The following is an 18,487-nucleotide window of genomic DNA, read 5'->3' as shown; positions in this document are numbered from 1 at the left end:
ATGGAGCTTGCACGAGGAGGTCATTGTGGGATATGGATTGTTATGTCCCGTACTTAATATTTAATCCTTATGAACCTATTAAACTTACGTTTTGAACTTTAAACTTTTAAACTATGGAACTTATGTTTTGGATTTACGTGTTATGCTTCCGCTGTTAACTTAAAGTCGGTTACTTCCTTTTGGTCACCAATTGTATTGTGGTTGTTTTATTTACTTAATTACGTCGTTCAATATGATTGGTGGCTCGATCCTGGTCATGTCACGCCTCCAAGCGGTGATACTCCGCATGGTGGATTTGCTCCCGTTCTTGTGAAGCGCGCCTACACCGGAAGCCATCCCCTGTGTCTCATGTGTACGTATCATCACTTACCAGGAGCTAACTGTCGTTATTGCGACAATTGCAACCGGTATGGTCATTTTACCCAGAACTGCCGCACAGGACCGTAACCTTGAGGAGTTTCAGCAACAACCTCAGTCACCACAGAAGTACTTCACAGCAACGTTATTTTGCTTCTAATGATGTTGTAATAATACAACTTATCGCCGTCAATTTCTAATGATGTGTGGAAACTTATCCTAACTCTCCACGCATGTGGATTCTATTTCTCTCTTGTACTCGCGCACACCTAATGCTAGCACTATGTACTATATAATGTATTTTACCCCTACTATGCGTTCTTGAGATAAGGTACGATAGACGTGCAAGAATCAAATTAATCACGAGTGCACACGGTATTATTTTGGTTAGTGCACGGAGATCGTAGTGACTTTCAATGATGCCTCAACGTTCAGGGCATGGTTAAGCATGGTGGATACGCCGCTGGTACTTCATATATATAAGCGTCTTGACCATGTCTGACGAAGTGTGACACCTATTCACGGAATGAAGGCGTATATTGAAACATGACGATGTTTCGCCATGCTAACCGAAGTTTTGTGAAGAAAGTGCCATGTGGAGTTGGAACGTAGACCTATCATGATATTATGGTTATTTTCAACACATTACACAACATCGCAAGGCGTAACAATCTCAATCGCAACTCAAAGCATGTAAACGCTAGACTTTTCGTAAGTCAACACGCTCGCAATCGCATTATCGCTAGGATCTATCTCGCAAATCGCAATCGTTTATTATGTGTCTCGCGCTATCGCTTATTGTGTATTCACAATCTCAATCGCTTATTATATGGATCACTATCGCTTATGGTGTTTTCTCCTAATCGCATATTCTGTGTGTATCACTCTATCGCTTCCCGCTTACTGTGTATCGCTTGCTGTGAATCGCGTATCGTGAATCACTTGACGAGTACCGCTCATCGCTCTTCTCCTTAACGCTTCTCGCACCTATCTAAACGCTTCGATACTCTTATCGCTTATCGCTATCACTTATCACTATTTGTGTCATCTGCATTATGTTAGCACACATGACCTCGCTTCACGAGACGAAACTCGTATGGTTAAAGCATGGTGGATACGCCGCTGGTACTTCCTATAAATAAATGTTTTAGTCATATTAGCAGGCTTTTGTGGAAAAAGGCCATGTGGGGTCTAACGTTAGTTAAAATTTGTGGTGTCATTAAATCCAATCAAATCGCATATTCCCATCGCTTGCAACTCATCAATCGTCGCCTATCGCTCGACGGTTGTCGCCATCGCTCGTCGCTTAACGCTTATCGCCACCGTCTTCGCTTATTATGCTTGTGTTGTGCTATCGAACTTTCGCGTCCCGCTTACCGCCTATCGCACTCGCTCATGTCACTAAACTGAGTTCGAAAATAACTTCATCACTTAGTTCGCCTTTCAAGACTTGATCCAGCCTTTCTCGCTTGGACCGAGTCATTGCAAATCTATTGAGTACCATGTCGACACACATGACACTGCCTCACGGGACGGAAGCCATATGGCTAAAACGTGGTGGATACGCCGCTGGTACTTGCTATATATAAGTGTTTTAGCCATATTGTCGAACTTTCGTGGGAAAGTGCCATGCGGGGCCGACTTTAAATTTGAAAATTTTGATATCATTAAAACCTTTGTGTAAACAAGCTTTTCTTACGAAACTTTTTCTAAAATTTGATCAAACCTTTATATAAAACGAAATCATTTTGTAACGTTGGTGTGACAATCGACTCAAGTTACTGTCGCGTGACGAGAGAGTTTCGTAAATCGAGTTTTAAACGCCCTAAAGTCATTTAAGTAACCTAATGGAAACCCACTTATAGCATTGGCGTGAGCATCGAAACAGTTAATGCCTTACCGTGAGAAGATTTTCATGAACATGTTTTTCCTAATTAATCAACTTTTTGAAAATTTAAGACGCTGTGGAATCGCATTCTTGTGTGTGTTATCACCTTGATCATACGAAACACATTTCTCGTCGCTCTCGCTTGGTCTTCGCAACGCCCTCACACGTGTATACTCAATCGATCGCTCGCTATCTTGTCGCTTTGTCGCTCACTCGCTCGCATCAACTCTCGCGACCCTTCATGTGGATTAATTTCGGGACGAAATTTCAAAACGTAGGGGAGACTGTAACAACCCGCACGTTTGTGCGTTGTCACTGCTCGTTATACTCGTTACGCCTAACACCAGAGATTCGGATCATAATGTAGCTATATCGCATACATCGCTATTTCACAGTATTTTTGCATATTACGTATACTTTATCGCTATCACATCACATTGTACTTGCTGACCACCACGAAGATGTCAAGTGAGGACCAATTCTACCCTCCTTGATAGCCGTGATGTGTCGCAGTGCAACTCAATACTCAAAAACGCACTCGCAAGCACGCGTAACTCGATTATCGCAGGATTTGAACTATGGATATGTATATACGACCCAACGTGGCTAATTACAATAAATATATGAATGTGGGAATGATAATGTGTAACCAAATTATTGCAAAGCTTAACGAACGAAACGAAACATCGAGACGCAACACGACGGAGACCACCGATCGAGTGACTGATCGATCGAGTGGCCACCCGATCGGAGTGCCACCCGATCGGACAGCCACCCGATCGGACTGCCATCCGATCCGTTTCACTTCTTCACCTTCACTCCACTTCACTTATAAATAGCACTTGTCACATCACTTGAACAGTGATGTGACAGCTCTCACTCGACCAGCATGCTTTGGGTCTATTTCCTCTCATTTCTCGTGATTCTTGTAAGTTTTCACCCTAAATCTTATACTTCTATGATCTACACGCACTCCTTCATCTTTTTCACCATCAAATCTCACTTTTCACCGTTAAATCTTCGGATTTGAGCTATTCTAAGGTGATGTCATCATGGAGTTCTTAGGAACAATGAAGTGTGACCTCATCTCACCACGAACAGTCCAGATCTGATGGTTTCCACGGAGAATAAACATTAAAGTCGCATAAATCTAAGCCGAATCAAAGCTTTCTAAGTTTTTCTTCAAACTTTCTTAACTTTTTACTCAAAACCGGTAGAAACAGAGCTCGTACAGACGTTCGGCTCTTTCTCCAGTGAAGTGTCGGTTCGAGAACTGGTTCCTATCAACGAGATGACTGACTTAGCGTGTTGAACACGAACAACCATCAAGAACAGTTAACTAATCGGATGGGGTGATTCCCATCCGATCCGATGACTTGGACCTGGTGGAGTACCATTGTTCAGCTCGTAGTCATACCGTCTCAATCAAATCGCAGAAACTTAACAAAATAAACAAGTTGTGAAACAATCAAGTTGCGGGACGGATTGCCATCCGATCGGATTGCCGTCCGATCGGACTGCCACCCGATCGACACGCGATCCGATCGGATTGCACTTGGTATCAAGACTTAAACAATTTTACAAATCTTCATCAGTTCCAACGGATTGTCAACCGATCGGATTGCCTCCCGATCGGGTGACCAGTCTGCTGTGAACTCATCAACCAAAGTGTCTCGCTGATCGGATCATCGTCCGATCAAACAGTCACCTAATCGGGTTGCCACCCGATCGATCGACCGTTCGATCGACCGACCTGAAAGGAAGAGATACTTCTCTGTTTCCAAAATGCCACAACAAAAACTTCAAAGGGCAAACCACCATACACAAGCACATCCTTACCAAATGAGATGACAACCCAATCGAATGGTCACCCGATCGGATGACCATCCGATCGTATTGTCGTCCGATCGACTGGCCCTCCGATCGGATTGCCATCCGATCGGGTTGCCACTCGACACTTGGTCACCTCTCACTGCTTATCGCACTATTCATCGCTTACGCTATCGCTGTGTAATCAGGCTAATCTCAGACGCGCTCCCTTCAATCCATCATCGTTGTGAGTATACTCGAACCCTTTTTTTTATCGCATTTTGGGTGTAACATACGTTCCTATTAAATCGAATTTATCAAAATGAAATAATCAATCAAATTGTTTTCACCTGCGAATAAATGTTATGCATATTTACACGTGATGCCAGTTACATATGTGTTAGGACTTATACTCGCGAGGTCCCGCCTTAACTAGTATAGTACTATAGCACCCGACGGGGTCTAGTTAGGATGAATAGCAATCGCAATCACTGCTCGAGTGACTTAGCTGGTAGTATCTGTCTTGTGTGCATATATGTTGAGGTATCTCGTTATGTATTTGGTAATTCGCAACACTTTTTATCTATTTCTCGCTACTATAAAAACTTGTATACTCGCCAATACTTTTGTATTGACGTTGTTTTAACATATGTTGCAGGTTTAGTCGCAGTCTACATCAAATAAAGCTAGGAAGTCTAGAAACTCACCTAAAATCTATGTTGTCGGATTTGTATTGTTCGAGAGGACAAGAAATCTGTGATACCTTATGTGAATGTATTGTTTATTAGTATGTGATAATGAACGCATTAAATACTGTCGCAATATAGTTGTTATGGATTCTCTTGAACAATCTGATTCGCCTAGTGCCGCGACCCGATGATTCCACCATCGGTTGGGGTGTGACATGTTACATTGATAAAATTAAGAAAAATGGAAGGGTATTTTAGTCATTATATTGATCATTTTGGTGTTAGTACCCAAAAGTGTTACAAAATTGAAACCATAAAACCTAAACCTGTTAAAAATTAGTAGTACTCAAATGTGAAACTGGCTATAAACCCCAGAGTCCATCTGTGTAATTAACTCAAAAATATATTTAATCATTCTTTAATTGAGAACGATATATTTTTTTTTATCTATGAAGACTTTAACTTGAATTTTTTTTTGAAATAAATAATCCAAAATATTTGGATAACCAAATTTTCAAATATCTGATTTCGAATTATAAATTAATCATGGGGCAAATTACATAAGGATAGCAGGTAGACGGGCAACAAACTGCACCGCCATCCCCTTCTGAATAGAAAACCCTAATCTACTAAAAACAAAGCCTCGCCCCTGAGGGGTCGAAAAGTTACTGTGGACCACACGGTGAACTCTAGCCAAGAATCGAACCGCCGCCGGCGCCAAGGAGCCGAACGTGTCAAACGCCAGAGGGACAAAGGCATGCTGATTATCCTCACAAGCTTTCGCGTGCTTTTCCACCTTCTTTGACTCTGCTTTCAGTACCGCTTGCCTCGCCACAAACCCATTTCCCCAGAACCCGGCTAAGGGGGATACACCTGTGAGATCGACACAAGCATGTTTCCCGCCCTCCCAACCAAAAACTAGCACGTCAGCCGGGCGTAGGGTGGACCTCCCTTCCGCTGGGTCTGTAAGAAAATTAACTGGTGCCTCTTTCTTTGCCGAGATCCCTGCTCGTCTGAGAATATCCATTAATGCGTCTCGAACAAAGTCATGGCGATACTTAAACCCCAGCAACTCTCTACAGTGTAACGCATGCTCCCCGTATTTATCTAGAGATGCTTTACAACAGACTGGGCAGGTTTGATCATTCGAGAACATGGGGATCATCAGATGGTACTTAAGGATTGACCGATACTCCACCGCTGACATACGTTGACCCAGACCTTCGATAGGAATAACAGTTAAGAAATCCTGGGCGTGAGGCCTCTGTAGGCATTCAATGACGGTTTTCTAGCGAGGGGACAAATGGAAATCTTCTCCCAAACTTTGTGCGATTCGACAATAACGGGCATTCGCCAAAGTTTTCTATGGCGTTTTAGGGGCGGTGTCCTTGTTAGAGAAACCGCCGAGATCAAAGTCCGGGAGAGATTCATGCAAGCGTTCCCAGGCACTGGCATAATCGGGGTCAGTGTTAGCAACCCCACTGTTACGTAAGATGTGGTTGAGACCTGGAAGCCACAAAGGCATAGGCAGCCACATCCTGTGCCGAAAGAAGGCCTAACCCACCAAGCCGCATCAGCAAGGTCGCGATCTGCCACTGGACTTCACCAAAAAAAGGCCCCCCACATACGACAATGTCTTCTATTGCCTTTCGAAGACCTTTACCAAAACATGAAATAACATCATCCACAAAGGGGGGCTGTGTAACACCCCGAAAACGGGTTTGGTAATCAAACTCCGTTAATACTAAAAGACGGGTAAAGTACAGTTAGTAGTAAAAATAACTCGGTAAATATTTGGATTTAAATAAGAAATCCTAAATATTAAATACAAGCTAATCAAAGTTTCAAGGAATTCAGTTTATAAGAGCCCCGAGTTAACGGGACTTAAAATAAGCCTGGTCATAAGTTCCCCGAACCCACTAAGTTAACTAGGAATATCTAACTTAGTTAATTAGTGGGGATAATGTTAAGAACAATTAGGTAGTGATCTAGTTAAAAGTAAACCAAATAAATCATGGGGGACTAAAGTTGCCAAGTGGAGAAACTTGTTTTAAATAAAACAAATAATAAAACCCAACACACACACTAAGAGTGTGTGTGTGTGCGTACGACCAGGAAGGCTCCCATGGAGCAAACCCTAGCTCTTCAACATAATCTTCAAATTGGAGGATCAATTGAAGGCCAAATTCGGATTTGAATACATAGAAACGATCACCAAGTCAAGGGGATCGTAAGGTATGTCGAATTTCTAACATTTATGAAGTTGTGAAAATTTGTTAAATTTGCATGATGCGAATTATGCAAGAATCATAGAGGCTATGGCCAAATTAATGAAGTATGATTGCTTAGGAACAAACCCTAAGTAGAAATTGGAAGTAAAATTGCTAGGATTTGAGTAATTTGGTGATTTACCACTTTTAGACAAATGGGTTTTCATTATATAGTGAAGATGATGATGTACACATGTTTAAAAACATCATAGTTGCTAGTAGGGACAAGATACTTGAACAATTTGCAAGTTTGAGTAATTGATCATAAGTGATAATGGTGAATTTTGATGTTAATCTTGGTAAAAATAACTAGTTAGGAACTAGTTAGTAAATATGTAAAATCATGCACATTAGGTGTTTGTTAAAATGCCTAAATGAGAACTAAGTGTTGATAATGTGCCTAATTGAGTCTTGTGAACTTGATAGTGCAATCATATGTGTTAATTGGCGATTTGACTTTTAAATAGTCAAACCGACCATTAATAAGATCGAATGGTAATTGTGATAGAAAATATGTAAGATGGAATAGTCATAATTAATGATGACTAATATAACCGTCTTACGAATTATGATGATAGTTTGACGCTTGACAAGCTAGGTGGAGGCTTGGAAAGGAAGCGGGTCAAACGAAGCAAGAATGGCGGAAAAAGCATAATTCGGATGCAAGGTAAGTATGACTTACACTAGTCTTAAATTGTGGAATGTTTTCTTATCATATAAACTATGAATGAGGTGTCTAAACAATTGAAATATGATGTTCCGTCGTGTAATCGAACGGAACAAGAAAATCAAGATAAATGGTCAATTCGGCCAAACGGGTCAAAAGGTGTAGATAACACCCTTTTGACTATATAGACTAATGATTCTCTTGTCGAGTCATATGCTTACAGGAATAGATATCCAATGGATATTCGCACCGTTCTTAATTAGCGAATATAAAGCAAGGTATTAAGATCGGGTCTATTTGTTGTCCCGAGTCAGGTACGCTTATTTATGATGTATGTAAAAATACTATTTTGGTCGAATAATTGGTGATAGCCCTTCATTGTAAAAGAAGGACCAAAATCGACCAAAATGCCCTTGTAGGCTAAATTGAACAAACAACCTTTAAAGGTTGTTTGGAAACGAGTTTTGCGATAAGATAAATACTTAGAATAAGTATAGAAGTTGAAGGAGCTACTGTTTTTAGTCAAACGGCACTATTGAGTTTTGCCGTAAAATATTGATTTTAGAGGTAAAATTTGGGTTACATAAGATCACCATAATAAACTCACCTTAAATGTAGTCGAGGTGGGGTATTATAGGGTAAGAAATGTGGTGATGGAATACTAGAAGAAATCGAAAGCATTTTTAGGCTTGAAAATGCTTAAATACCCTTAACGGGTCAAAATAAACATCCGAGTAAAAATGGGTTTAATTTGAGTAATTAAACCGGCGATTAAAATCTAATATGATAGGCAACATTAAGTCGAAGAAATATATGTGATATAAGGGCCAAATAAACATGTTTGATGGTGAAATCACAAACGGGTCAAAATTGGCAAAAAGGGGAAATAAGCCGAAGACTTAGAAGTCTTAAAATTTGTTAAGTCGAATGTCGGATTTTAACCTCATAAGATGGAGGATTAAATTACGGACGCGTAGGAATAGGAATCGGGTAAAACGGATCAATAACGAAGAAGTTATGGCCGTTTCCGTAAAAACTGGCATAGCTGAACTAAGCTGTAGACCTGCTGATGCAGGGGCCACCGTAAATTACGGTGTTCACCGTAAATTACGGTGGAGTTGAAAAATGCTACGGTGGATCCCTCCTGGTTTACGGTAGGGGCCTGTACTACCAGTGGCCACCGTAAATTACGGTGCCACCGTAATTTACGGTGGAGGTTAGGTTGAAAACTTTGTTTTTGTTATCAATTGTTTCTCGAACTCGTTTAAACGCGTTTTATGTCCTGTATGACTAAAGCATTTCATGTTTATGAAATGTAGGTACATTTTGGATGCCGGAAGACGATCAAGCATCATCGAAGAACCGAACACTATAAAGATTCACGCTTCCGCGCATTGTAAATCGATATTTTTAAACGACGAGTTTCGTCATGTTAGGCGGTGTACTTGGAAATTGTGAAAGTTTTAATTAACTCGAATTTTCCAAGGATACTTAACACTAAATACATGTTTGTTTTCGTAATTTATACGAAAACCTTTAATATAATAACTAGAGTGTTACAAGTTGGTAATCAGAGCTCATGGTTAAAGAGTAAGGTGTGTTCGGTTCGAGGCTTGATCGCAAATCCGGTAAGTGTATGTATGTTAATCGTTAGCGTATTAAGGTGTTGTAAACAACACATAGGGTTATCGTGAAATAGACGTTACCCCAAATTAAATGATAGATATGGTTAACAACATTTCGTGCGTTGACACATATAGTACAAAAGTCTTGTACTATGATACGGGCATTTAGTAAAGTTGACATTACTAACTTTGTGAATGTCTTGATTGAAGGACACTTACATTTAAAGATGACAAAGGTTAAACAAATGCAGGATGTGATAGAGGAACAGTCCGAGGCATGAGAAGAGGAACATGCCCATCAAGGACTAAATCGCGTAACGACCGCGAACAAGGCAAATGGCAAGAGAAGCCCGTTAGGGCAAGCATTACCAGGTGCACGTTTTAAATTATTGCATAAATAGTAATATGCAACAGATATGTAGAAATTGAAAGTTGCATATGTAGATTAAAAACTTGGAAAAACCCGAATAGAAAATGTATTCGGGATATTGTTTCCAAGAGAAACAAATAGAGGCATTACTTACATAGGGCGTGATGTGAAAACTATAAAAAGGTTATGTGTGTCATATGTTAATCGCTTACTCTGGCCAAGTAAGTAGTGGCTTATGATACCATGAGCTTCTTATGGCGGACACGTTTACATCCGATGTAGTAAGGGCAGGGTGAATGGGACTAATTAAAAAGTACCCAAATGAATCAGATAAGCAAAATATTTGATAATAATGTAAACGCACAACCAAGTGACGGGAGCGTATTACATTAGGATAATGAGCCCGGGTGAAGGGACAAACAAGCATGTAAAATGATTTAGACAAGTATTGGGAAGGAGTGTACTTACACTCGAACCCAGGAAACACCAAGCATGTAAAATGATCTAGACAAGTATTGGGAAGGAGTGTACTTACACTCGAACCCAGGAAACACCAAGCATGTAAAATGATTTAGACAAGTATCGGGAAGGAGTGTACTTACACTCGAACCCAGGAAACACCAAGCATGTAAAATGATTTAGACAAGTATCGGGAGGGAGTGTACTTACACTCGAACCCAGGAAACACCAAGCATGTAAAATGATTTAGACAAGTATTGGGAGGGAGTGTACTTACACTCGAACCCAGAAAACATCAAGCATGTAAAATGATTTAGACAAGTATTGGGAGGGAGTGTACTTACACTCGAACCCAGAAAACATCAAGCATGTAAAATGATTTAGACAAGTATTGGGAGGGAGTGTACTTACACTCGAACCCAGAAAACATCAAGCATGTAAAATGAATTAGACAAGTATTGGGAGGGAGTGTACTTACACTCGAACCCAGAAAACGTCAAGCATGTAAAACGATTTAGACAAATATTGGGAGGGAGTGATACTTACACTCGAACCCGGAGAATGTAAACATGTAAGATGAGTTAGATATGCATTGGGAGGGGGTGTACTTACACTCGAACCCGGAAATTGCAAATATGTTCCTTAACGGGTCATTTTTGTAAAACGTCGAACTTAAAGATAAAGTCAGAATATAAAAACCGAAGCGAGGTCTTAATGCATACCGGGAGGGTTGCAATAATAACAATTTCGGTAAAACACCCGGTGGATGGGTAAGAATTGAACACATGCGTAAACCAAGAGACGTGAACGCGGGTTGAAAGATCAAAGTAACGTGGATTACGAGTTATGACTATAAAATCTCGTATATAGAAATTGTGAGTAAATATGTTCAACTATTCGAAGTCGAATGGGTCGAATAAAGAATAAAGTTGATTGTTTATAAGTGATGGATTTCGCATTAATAGGTCAAACATGTTGAATACAATATAACGCCGAATGGCACAAATGAGCACTAGCCAGATAAAGGTAGTGTTAAATGCAAGAGAATAATGAGCCCAGCAATGGGACATAATCAAACACGAATGTATGTAAACTGGATAATGGTGAGCATAAGATAAACCGACGCATAAATGACGTGAGAAATTATAAAGTCGGAAAATGTGCCCGAAAAGAAACGAATGTAGCCTTAGACTACGGTCAAGGTCAAAGATAATATCAAAACGATAATAAATGATGTTAAGCAAAAACATGGTGCCTTAACGCCGTGTGCGTATATAAATGTATACACATTTGAAGGAAGACTCGAATAAAAGATGATCTACGGGATCATCATAACCTACGAGGTATTAATTAGAGCAAAAGGTCTACGGGGCCAAAACGACCCACGGGTCATGATTAGAAAGAAGTTACAAGGACTTCGCCTTAAAGAGGTGAAAGTCTAATCAAAAAATAGCCCATAAGGCTAAATGATAAACCTACGGGTTAGATGGAATAAAGCAAGGAAATCAGTTAAGAATCCCCGCATAAAAACTAAGACTGTAAAGGATTAAAATACGGACTGTCAATATCCCGGTATGGATGATTGACACAAGATAAAGAAAAGATCCTAAAACTAAAACTTCGGTTTTAGTAAGAAATAATGTTCTTACAAACATAAATTCTGATAGGAATTTAAATAGTAAGCATGAAAGATACAAGTCTTGACACTGATAGGCGTAAGATGATATATATTCGAAAGGTGATATTCTCAAAAATGAAAGGTTGATATAAATTAAACATGATGTAACACAATCACGGTCAAGAAATGGAATGTGAAGTAGAATCACAATATGACCAAGCAAGCGGTAAAAAGGAACTGGACAAATAAGTCTAGTTAGTGAGACCAGTTAAGGTCAACAATTCAAGTCAAGAAATTTGGTTTGCTCGAAAACGGTGGGATCGGTATAGCTGAACCGAATAAATAAATTTGAAAACAAAAGAATTTGTTGCTAAAAGTGAAATATTTCACTAAAGACCTTTAAACGGGTCAAAGTAACGGATTCACAAAGAATTCGATAGGATATGAAAGCGAGGAATATCGCTAAGTTAATTAAACTAGTGGAAATAACGAGATTACGTTATTTCCAGTCGCATTATGTCGTGTAAGATACATAGATGATTAATAACCAAAAGAGTATTACCATACTTTTCTGGTAATACTAACAATCGGTTAAGATAGGAGAAATGCTCGATCGATTATCGAGATTAAATGCATGGAGTTAAACTCGATAAAACATGTAAGAAAAAGGTTTCGAGGACGAAACCTCTTTAAGGGGGGTAGACTTGTAACACCCCGAAAACGGGTTTGGTAATCAAACTCCGTTAATACTAAAAGACGGGTAAAGTACAGTTAGTAGTAAAAATAACTCGGTAAATATTTGGATTTAAATAAGAAATCCTAAATATTAAATACAAGCTAATCAAAGTTTCAAGGAATTCAGTTTATAAGAGCCCCGAGTTAACGGGACTTAAAATAAGCCTGGTCATAAGTTCCCCGAACCCACTAAGTTAACTAGGAATATCTAACTTAGTTAATTAGTGGGGATAATGTTAAGAACAATTAGGTAGTGATCTAGTTAAAAGTAAACCAAATAAATCATGGGGGACTAAAGTTGCCAAGTGGAGAAACTTGTTTTAAATAAAACAAATAATAAAACACAACACACACACTAAGAGTGTGTGTGTGTGTGCGTACGACCAGGAAGGCTCCCATGGAGCAAACCCTAGCTCTTCAACATAATCTTCAAATTGGAGGATCAATTGAAGGCCAAATTCGGATTTGAATACATAGAAACGATCACCAAGTCAAGGGGATCGTAAGGTATGTCGAATTTCTAACATTTATGAAGTTGTGAAAATTTGTTAAATTTGCATGATGCGAATTATGCAAGAATCATAGAGGCTATGGCCAAATTAATGAAGTATGATTGCTTAGGAACAAACCCTAAGTAGAAATTGGAAGTAAAATTGCTAGGATTTGAGTAATTTGGTGATTTACCACTTTTAGACAAGTGGGTTTTCATTATATAGTGAAGATGATGATGTACACATGTTTAAAAACATCATAGTTGCTAGTAGGGACAAGATACTTGAACAATTTGCAAGTTTGAGTAATTGATCATAAGTGATAATGGTGAATTTTGATGTTAATCTTGGTAAAAATAACTAGTTAGGAACTAGTTAGTAAATATGTAAAATCATGCACATTAGGTGTTTGTTAAAATGCCTAAATGAGAACTAAGTGTTGATAATGTGCCTAATTGAGTCTTGTGAACTTGATAGTGCAATCATATGTGTTAATTGGCGATTTGACTTTTAAATAGTCAAACCGACCATTAATAAGATCGAATGGTAATTGTGATAGAAAATATGTAAGATGGAATAGTCATAATTAATGATGACTAATATAACCGTCTTACGAATTATGATGATAGTTTGACGCTTGACAAGCTAGGTGGAGGCTTGGAAAGGAAGCGGGTCAAACGAAGCAAGAATGGCGGAAAAAGCATAATTCGGATGCAAGGTAAGTATGACTTACACTAGTCTTAAATTGTGGAATGTTTTCTTATCATATAAACTATGAATGAGGTGTCTAAACAATTGAAATATGATGTTCCGTCGTGTAATCGAACGGAACAAGAAAATCAAGATAAATGGTCAATTCGGCCAAACGGGTCAAAAGGTGTAGATAACACCCTTTTGACTATATAGACTAATGATTCTCTTGTCGAGTCATATGCTTACAGGAATAGATATCCAATGGATATTCGCACCGTTCTTAATTAGCGAATATAAAGCAAGGTATTAAGATCGGGTCTATTTGTTGTCCCGAGTCAGGTACGCTTATTTATGATGTATGTAAAAATACTATTTTGGTCGAATAATTGGTGATAGCCCTTCATTGTAAAAGAAGGACCAAAATCGACCAAAATGCCCTTGTAGGCTAAATTGAACAAACAACCTTTAAAGGTTGTTTGGAAACGAGTTTTGCGATAAGATAAATACTTAGAATAAGTATAGAAGTTGAAGGAGCTACTGTTTTTAGTCAAACGGCACTATTGAGTTTTGCCGTAAAATATTGATTTTAGAGGTAAAATTTGGGTTACATAAGATCACCATAATAAACTCACCTTAAATGTAGTCGAGGTGGGGTATTATAGGGTAAGAAATGTGGTGATGGAATACTAGAAGAAATCGAAAGCATTTTTAGGCTTGAAAATGCTTAAATACCCTTAACGGGTCAAAATAAACATCCGAGTAAAAATGGGTTTAATTTGAGTAATTAAACCGGCGATTAAAATCTAATATGATAGGCAACATTAAGTCGAAGAAATATATGTGATATAAGGGCCAAATAAACATGTTTGATGGTGAAATCACAAACGGGTCAAAATTGGCAAAAAGGGGAAATAAGCCGAAGACTTAGAAGTCTTAAAATTTGTTAAGTCGAATGTCGGATTTTAACCTCATAAGATGGAGGATTAAATTACGGACGCGTAGGAATAGGAATCGGGTAAAACGGATCAATAACGAAGAAGTTATGGCCGTTTCCGTAAAAACTGGCACAGCTGAACTAAGCTGCAGACCTGCTGATGCAGGGGCCACCGTAAATTACGGTGTTCACCGTAAATTACGGTGGAGTTGAAAAATGCTACGGTGGATCCCTCCTGGTTTACGGTAGGGGCCTGTACTACCAGTGGCCACCGTAAATTACGGTGCCACCGTAATTTACGGTGGAGGTCAGGTTGAAAACTTTGTTTTTGTTATCAATTGTTTCTCGAACTCGTTTAAACGCGTTTTATGTCCTGTATGACTAAAGCATTTCATGTTTATGAAATGTAGGTACATTTTGGATGCCGGAAGACGATCAAGCATCATCGAAGAACCGAACACTATAAAGATTCACGCTTCCGCGCATTGTAAATCGATATTTTTAAACGACGAGTTTCGTCATGTTAGGCGGTGTACTTGGAAATTGTGAAAGTTTTAATTAACTCGAATTTTCCAAGGATACTTAACACTAAATACATGTCTGTTTTCGTAATTTATACGAAAACCTTTAATATAATAACTAGAGTGTTACAGGCTGGCAAGTTCGCAAACCAAATAGCAACTTTGCAACCCCCATACAAGATCTAAGCAAGAGGAGTTCGCTTTGAGGATCCCGCAACAAAGGAAGGTGTCCCATAATATCAACAGCTCGCGTTACCCTTTTAGCCGCTAGACCACTAATGAAACTGGCATCACGACTGACTACCCCTCCTAGCAGTTTGACACCTCTCTCCGACCTCCCAATCTCACTGGGGAAAAGCCCTGGCCGTACCTTCACCCCGTTGCATGTCGGCCAAAATAACTCAGTTTTTCTAATATTAAGTCGTAGCCCCAAGGCTGGACCTTCCGAACGAATGATGTCAAGAGCTTTAGCAACCTGAACAACATCCCTGATAACCGTCCCAACATCCAAGTACCAAGCATGGAAGGGGAGTTTGCAGTTTTCTTGCACCCGTAGCACCAAGGGGTGTAAGGCTAGGGCAAAAAGCAAAGGTCCTAATGGATCCCCTTGCTGGACCCCCGTGAATGCCCCGATGTAGTCATTCCCACGTATAGCCTAGCAGGCTGGGCATACAGAAATTTAACCCACGGGAATATAGAGGGGCAATGGCGATGGACCTCGTGAAGCAAAACCGAACGGTCAACTAAGTTGAAAGCGTTAGAGAAATCAACCGTAAGCATGGCTAGCGAGCCATCTGAATGAAAAGAATTAATGAACCTGTTAGCGCTGTGCAGCACCGCCTCCGCCCCATTGGGGACCCCCACCCCAAATTGGTAGTCCCCCAAGTACTTAACAACTTCTTTCCCAACTTTTTTCAAGGCTACTTTGGAGACCAATCTTCTCCAAATTCCATTATCAGCCTTCAACAAAGGGGTTAGAGGGGCCGAAACAACAAAATCCGCAAGCACCCTAGGACATAACCCCCCTAGCCAAAGGTTCACCAATTCAGTGATGGCAGTAAGCAGTCCCGAGGCAGTCGCCGACCCCTCCCCGCTAAGAACGTCCAAGAGGTGTTGGGCCTGGAGGCCATCTCGCCCACAAGATGTCCCTTTCGGGAAAGATTTCACACACCTGTGGACGCAGTCCTTATCCACGGATAACGCAGGTTGGGAAATAGGGGTTGAAGGGGGGTTCGGTGGCGGCGCGAAGGGATGTTTGTCGATAAGGACTTGCATGGTAGATTCCCCCCGAGGAGCAACCCCACTAGAACACAACACCTTAACTGCAGCAATGAAGTGACCATCACTCACTTTCCTGAGACATTTCTTGATGTTTGAGCTAACCTCCTCAGCTATCTCCTGGTGTGCCTCAACCTCACGCACGACCCCTTCTCCACTATTGGCGAGTAGGGAATTGACCAAAATCTCAAACCCAGAGCCCTCTTTCCACATAGCTAAGGCCCGCAAAATACTATCACTTTGCAAGGATTTTCGATTACCTGACCTTCGCTCTTGCCTGGAAGACGGCTTAACCACCTTAAGGGTACAACGTGGTAAGAATAAGAGTTTGACCCAACTTTCAACAGTTCCAGGGGAGACCACTACTTTATGGATGGCACCTGTCAAAGCTTGTGCAAATGCCAAACGACAGCTTGGGATGATGCTCTTAACAGTTCGAACCGGAAGGAAGAAAACACGTTCAAAAAATTGTAGAATTTAATACGATTCATTGGTAAGTAAGTAGTAAATAACAATTGTATAATCCATTATGTGATCGTAAGGATTTCAATCGATAATCCATTGCGATAAGGAGAATCAGTCCATAACCTAATTGGGTCCATGGGATATTGCTTCTTTCATTACGATCGCTATAATTTCGTTGGCTTTGGGATTATGCTTCAATTGTAATTGGAGAATAAACTCCAAATAAAAAATTACATATATTTATGATAGTTGGGTTTATTATAATAGTAGATAATTAATCTGATATAATTAAAGGGGAAGGTTCAAATGAAAACCACTAGTTATTGTAAAAACTCAAAAACTAATTAAAAAACCAAAAAAACATACCAAATTTTTTTCTTTTTTTTTTTGCATACCAATTTTCGCATGTTTATGTATATAAAAAAATTTTCAAAAAAAAAATAAAAAATTTGTAGTGCACATACTACACACAGTTTTTTTTTGAAAAAAATTGAAAAAAAAATTGGTGTGTTTTTTAGGCTTTTTTGAGTTAGTTTTCGAGTTTTTCACAATAAAAGTGGTTTTCATTTGAACTATCCCCTATAATTAAAATATATATAATTTTATAATAAATAACTTTGTTATACAACTAAAATGTAAAGGATAATGATGATGATGAACTAGAGATAAAATAAAGAATAATTAAATTGTTGGCGTGTTAGCTAAGTGAGAATCTACATTGAAAGTGCTCTGAAGGATGTTTAAAAATTTATGGACACGTATGAAACGCCTCAAATTGTTGAATTTACTCATTGCGATGTATATACCCATAAGTTAAAAACTTAAATGTCTAGAACAAAACATAACTAGGATGTTAGTCAAGTATTGGGGGTGGGGGGTGGGGGTTGGGGGGTGGGGTGGGGAGTAAGCCTTCAACTGATGTCTAGACGTCTACAAGCTCACAAGCAAAATACTTAAACCTACTGTGTTTACTAAAGCTCAACTATATTAAGTGAGTTCTAATTTAATAAGGCACCAATAAACTTTAACAAGCATTATCATAACATACTCCTATGAGACATCATTATAACACATTACCTTACATAATATAACATAGCACTTTACTATGAACTTTAACATGCATAGATATAAAATACGTACCGACAAGCCACAAAGGCACTACCCCTATTTCATGGTCATGGCCGTTAACTTTAGATGCATATAACTACTGCGTTAACCTTAGATAAAGTTGAGACTTCAGTGTTAACTTTGGACACCGACATTAACTTTAAATACAATAAGTCTTCATTAGCTTAACTATCATTACATGCATACTTTAGTTACTTTACCCTTTACTTCTTTATCACATTTTTTAACTTTATAGAGCTTTAGGCTTGCATCTCAGAGAAATGTTAACTTGACATGTCTTATGAAATGATTACCGAAACCTTTGACTAAAAGCCAAAACTATTACTTTTTTTATATAAAAAATTCATACATGTTTTAAAACGCTATACCGAGTATGCACGTTGCCCCCAAAATAGTCAATGAAGAGAGGTCTAGAAACTCACCTGCGAAAATATTGACCCTCCCTGAATGCCCGGACATTTAAGACAAATCTGATCAAAGGTTCACGCGT

The sequence above is a fragment of the Helianthus annuus genome, chromosome 9 (assembly GCF_002127325.2).
Source record: "Helianthus annuus cultivar XRQ/B chromosome 9, HanXRQr2.0-SUNRISE, whole genome shotgun sequence".
In the NCBI taxonomy this organism is placed as follows: domain Eukaryota; kingdom Viridiplantae; phylum Streptophyta; class Magnoliopsida; order Asterales; family Asteraceae; genus Helianthus; species Helianthus annuus.
The sequence above is the reverse complement of the archived record's forward strand: the minus strand, read 5'-3'. Positions refer to the sequence as shown.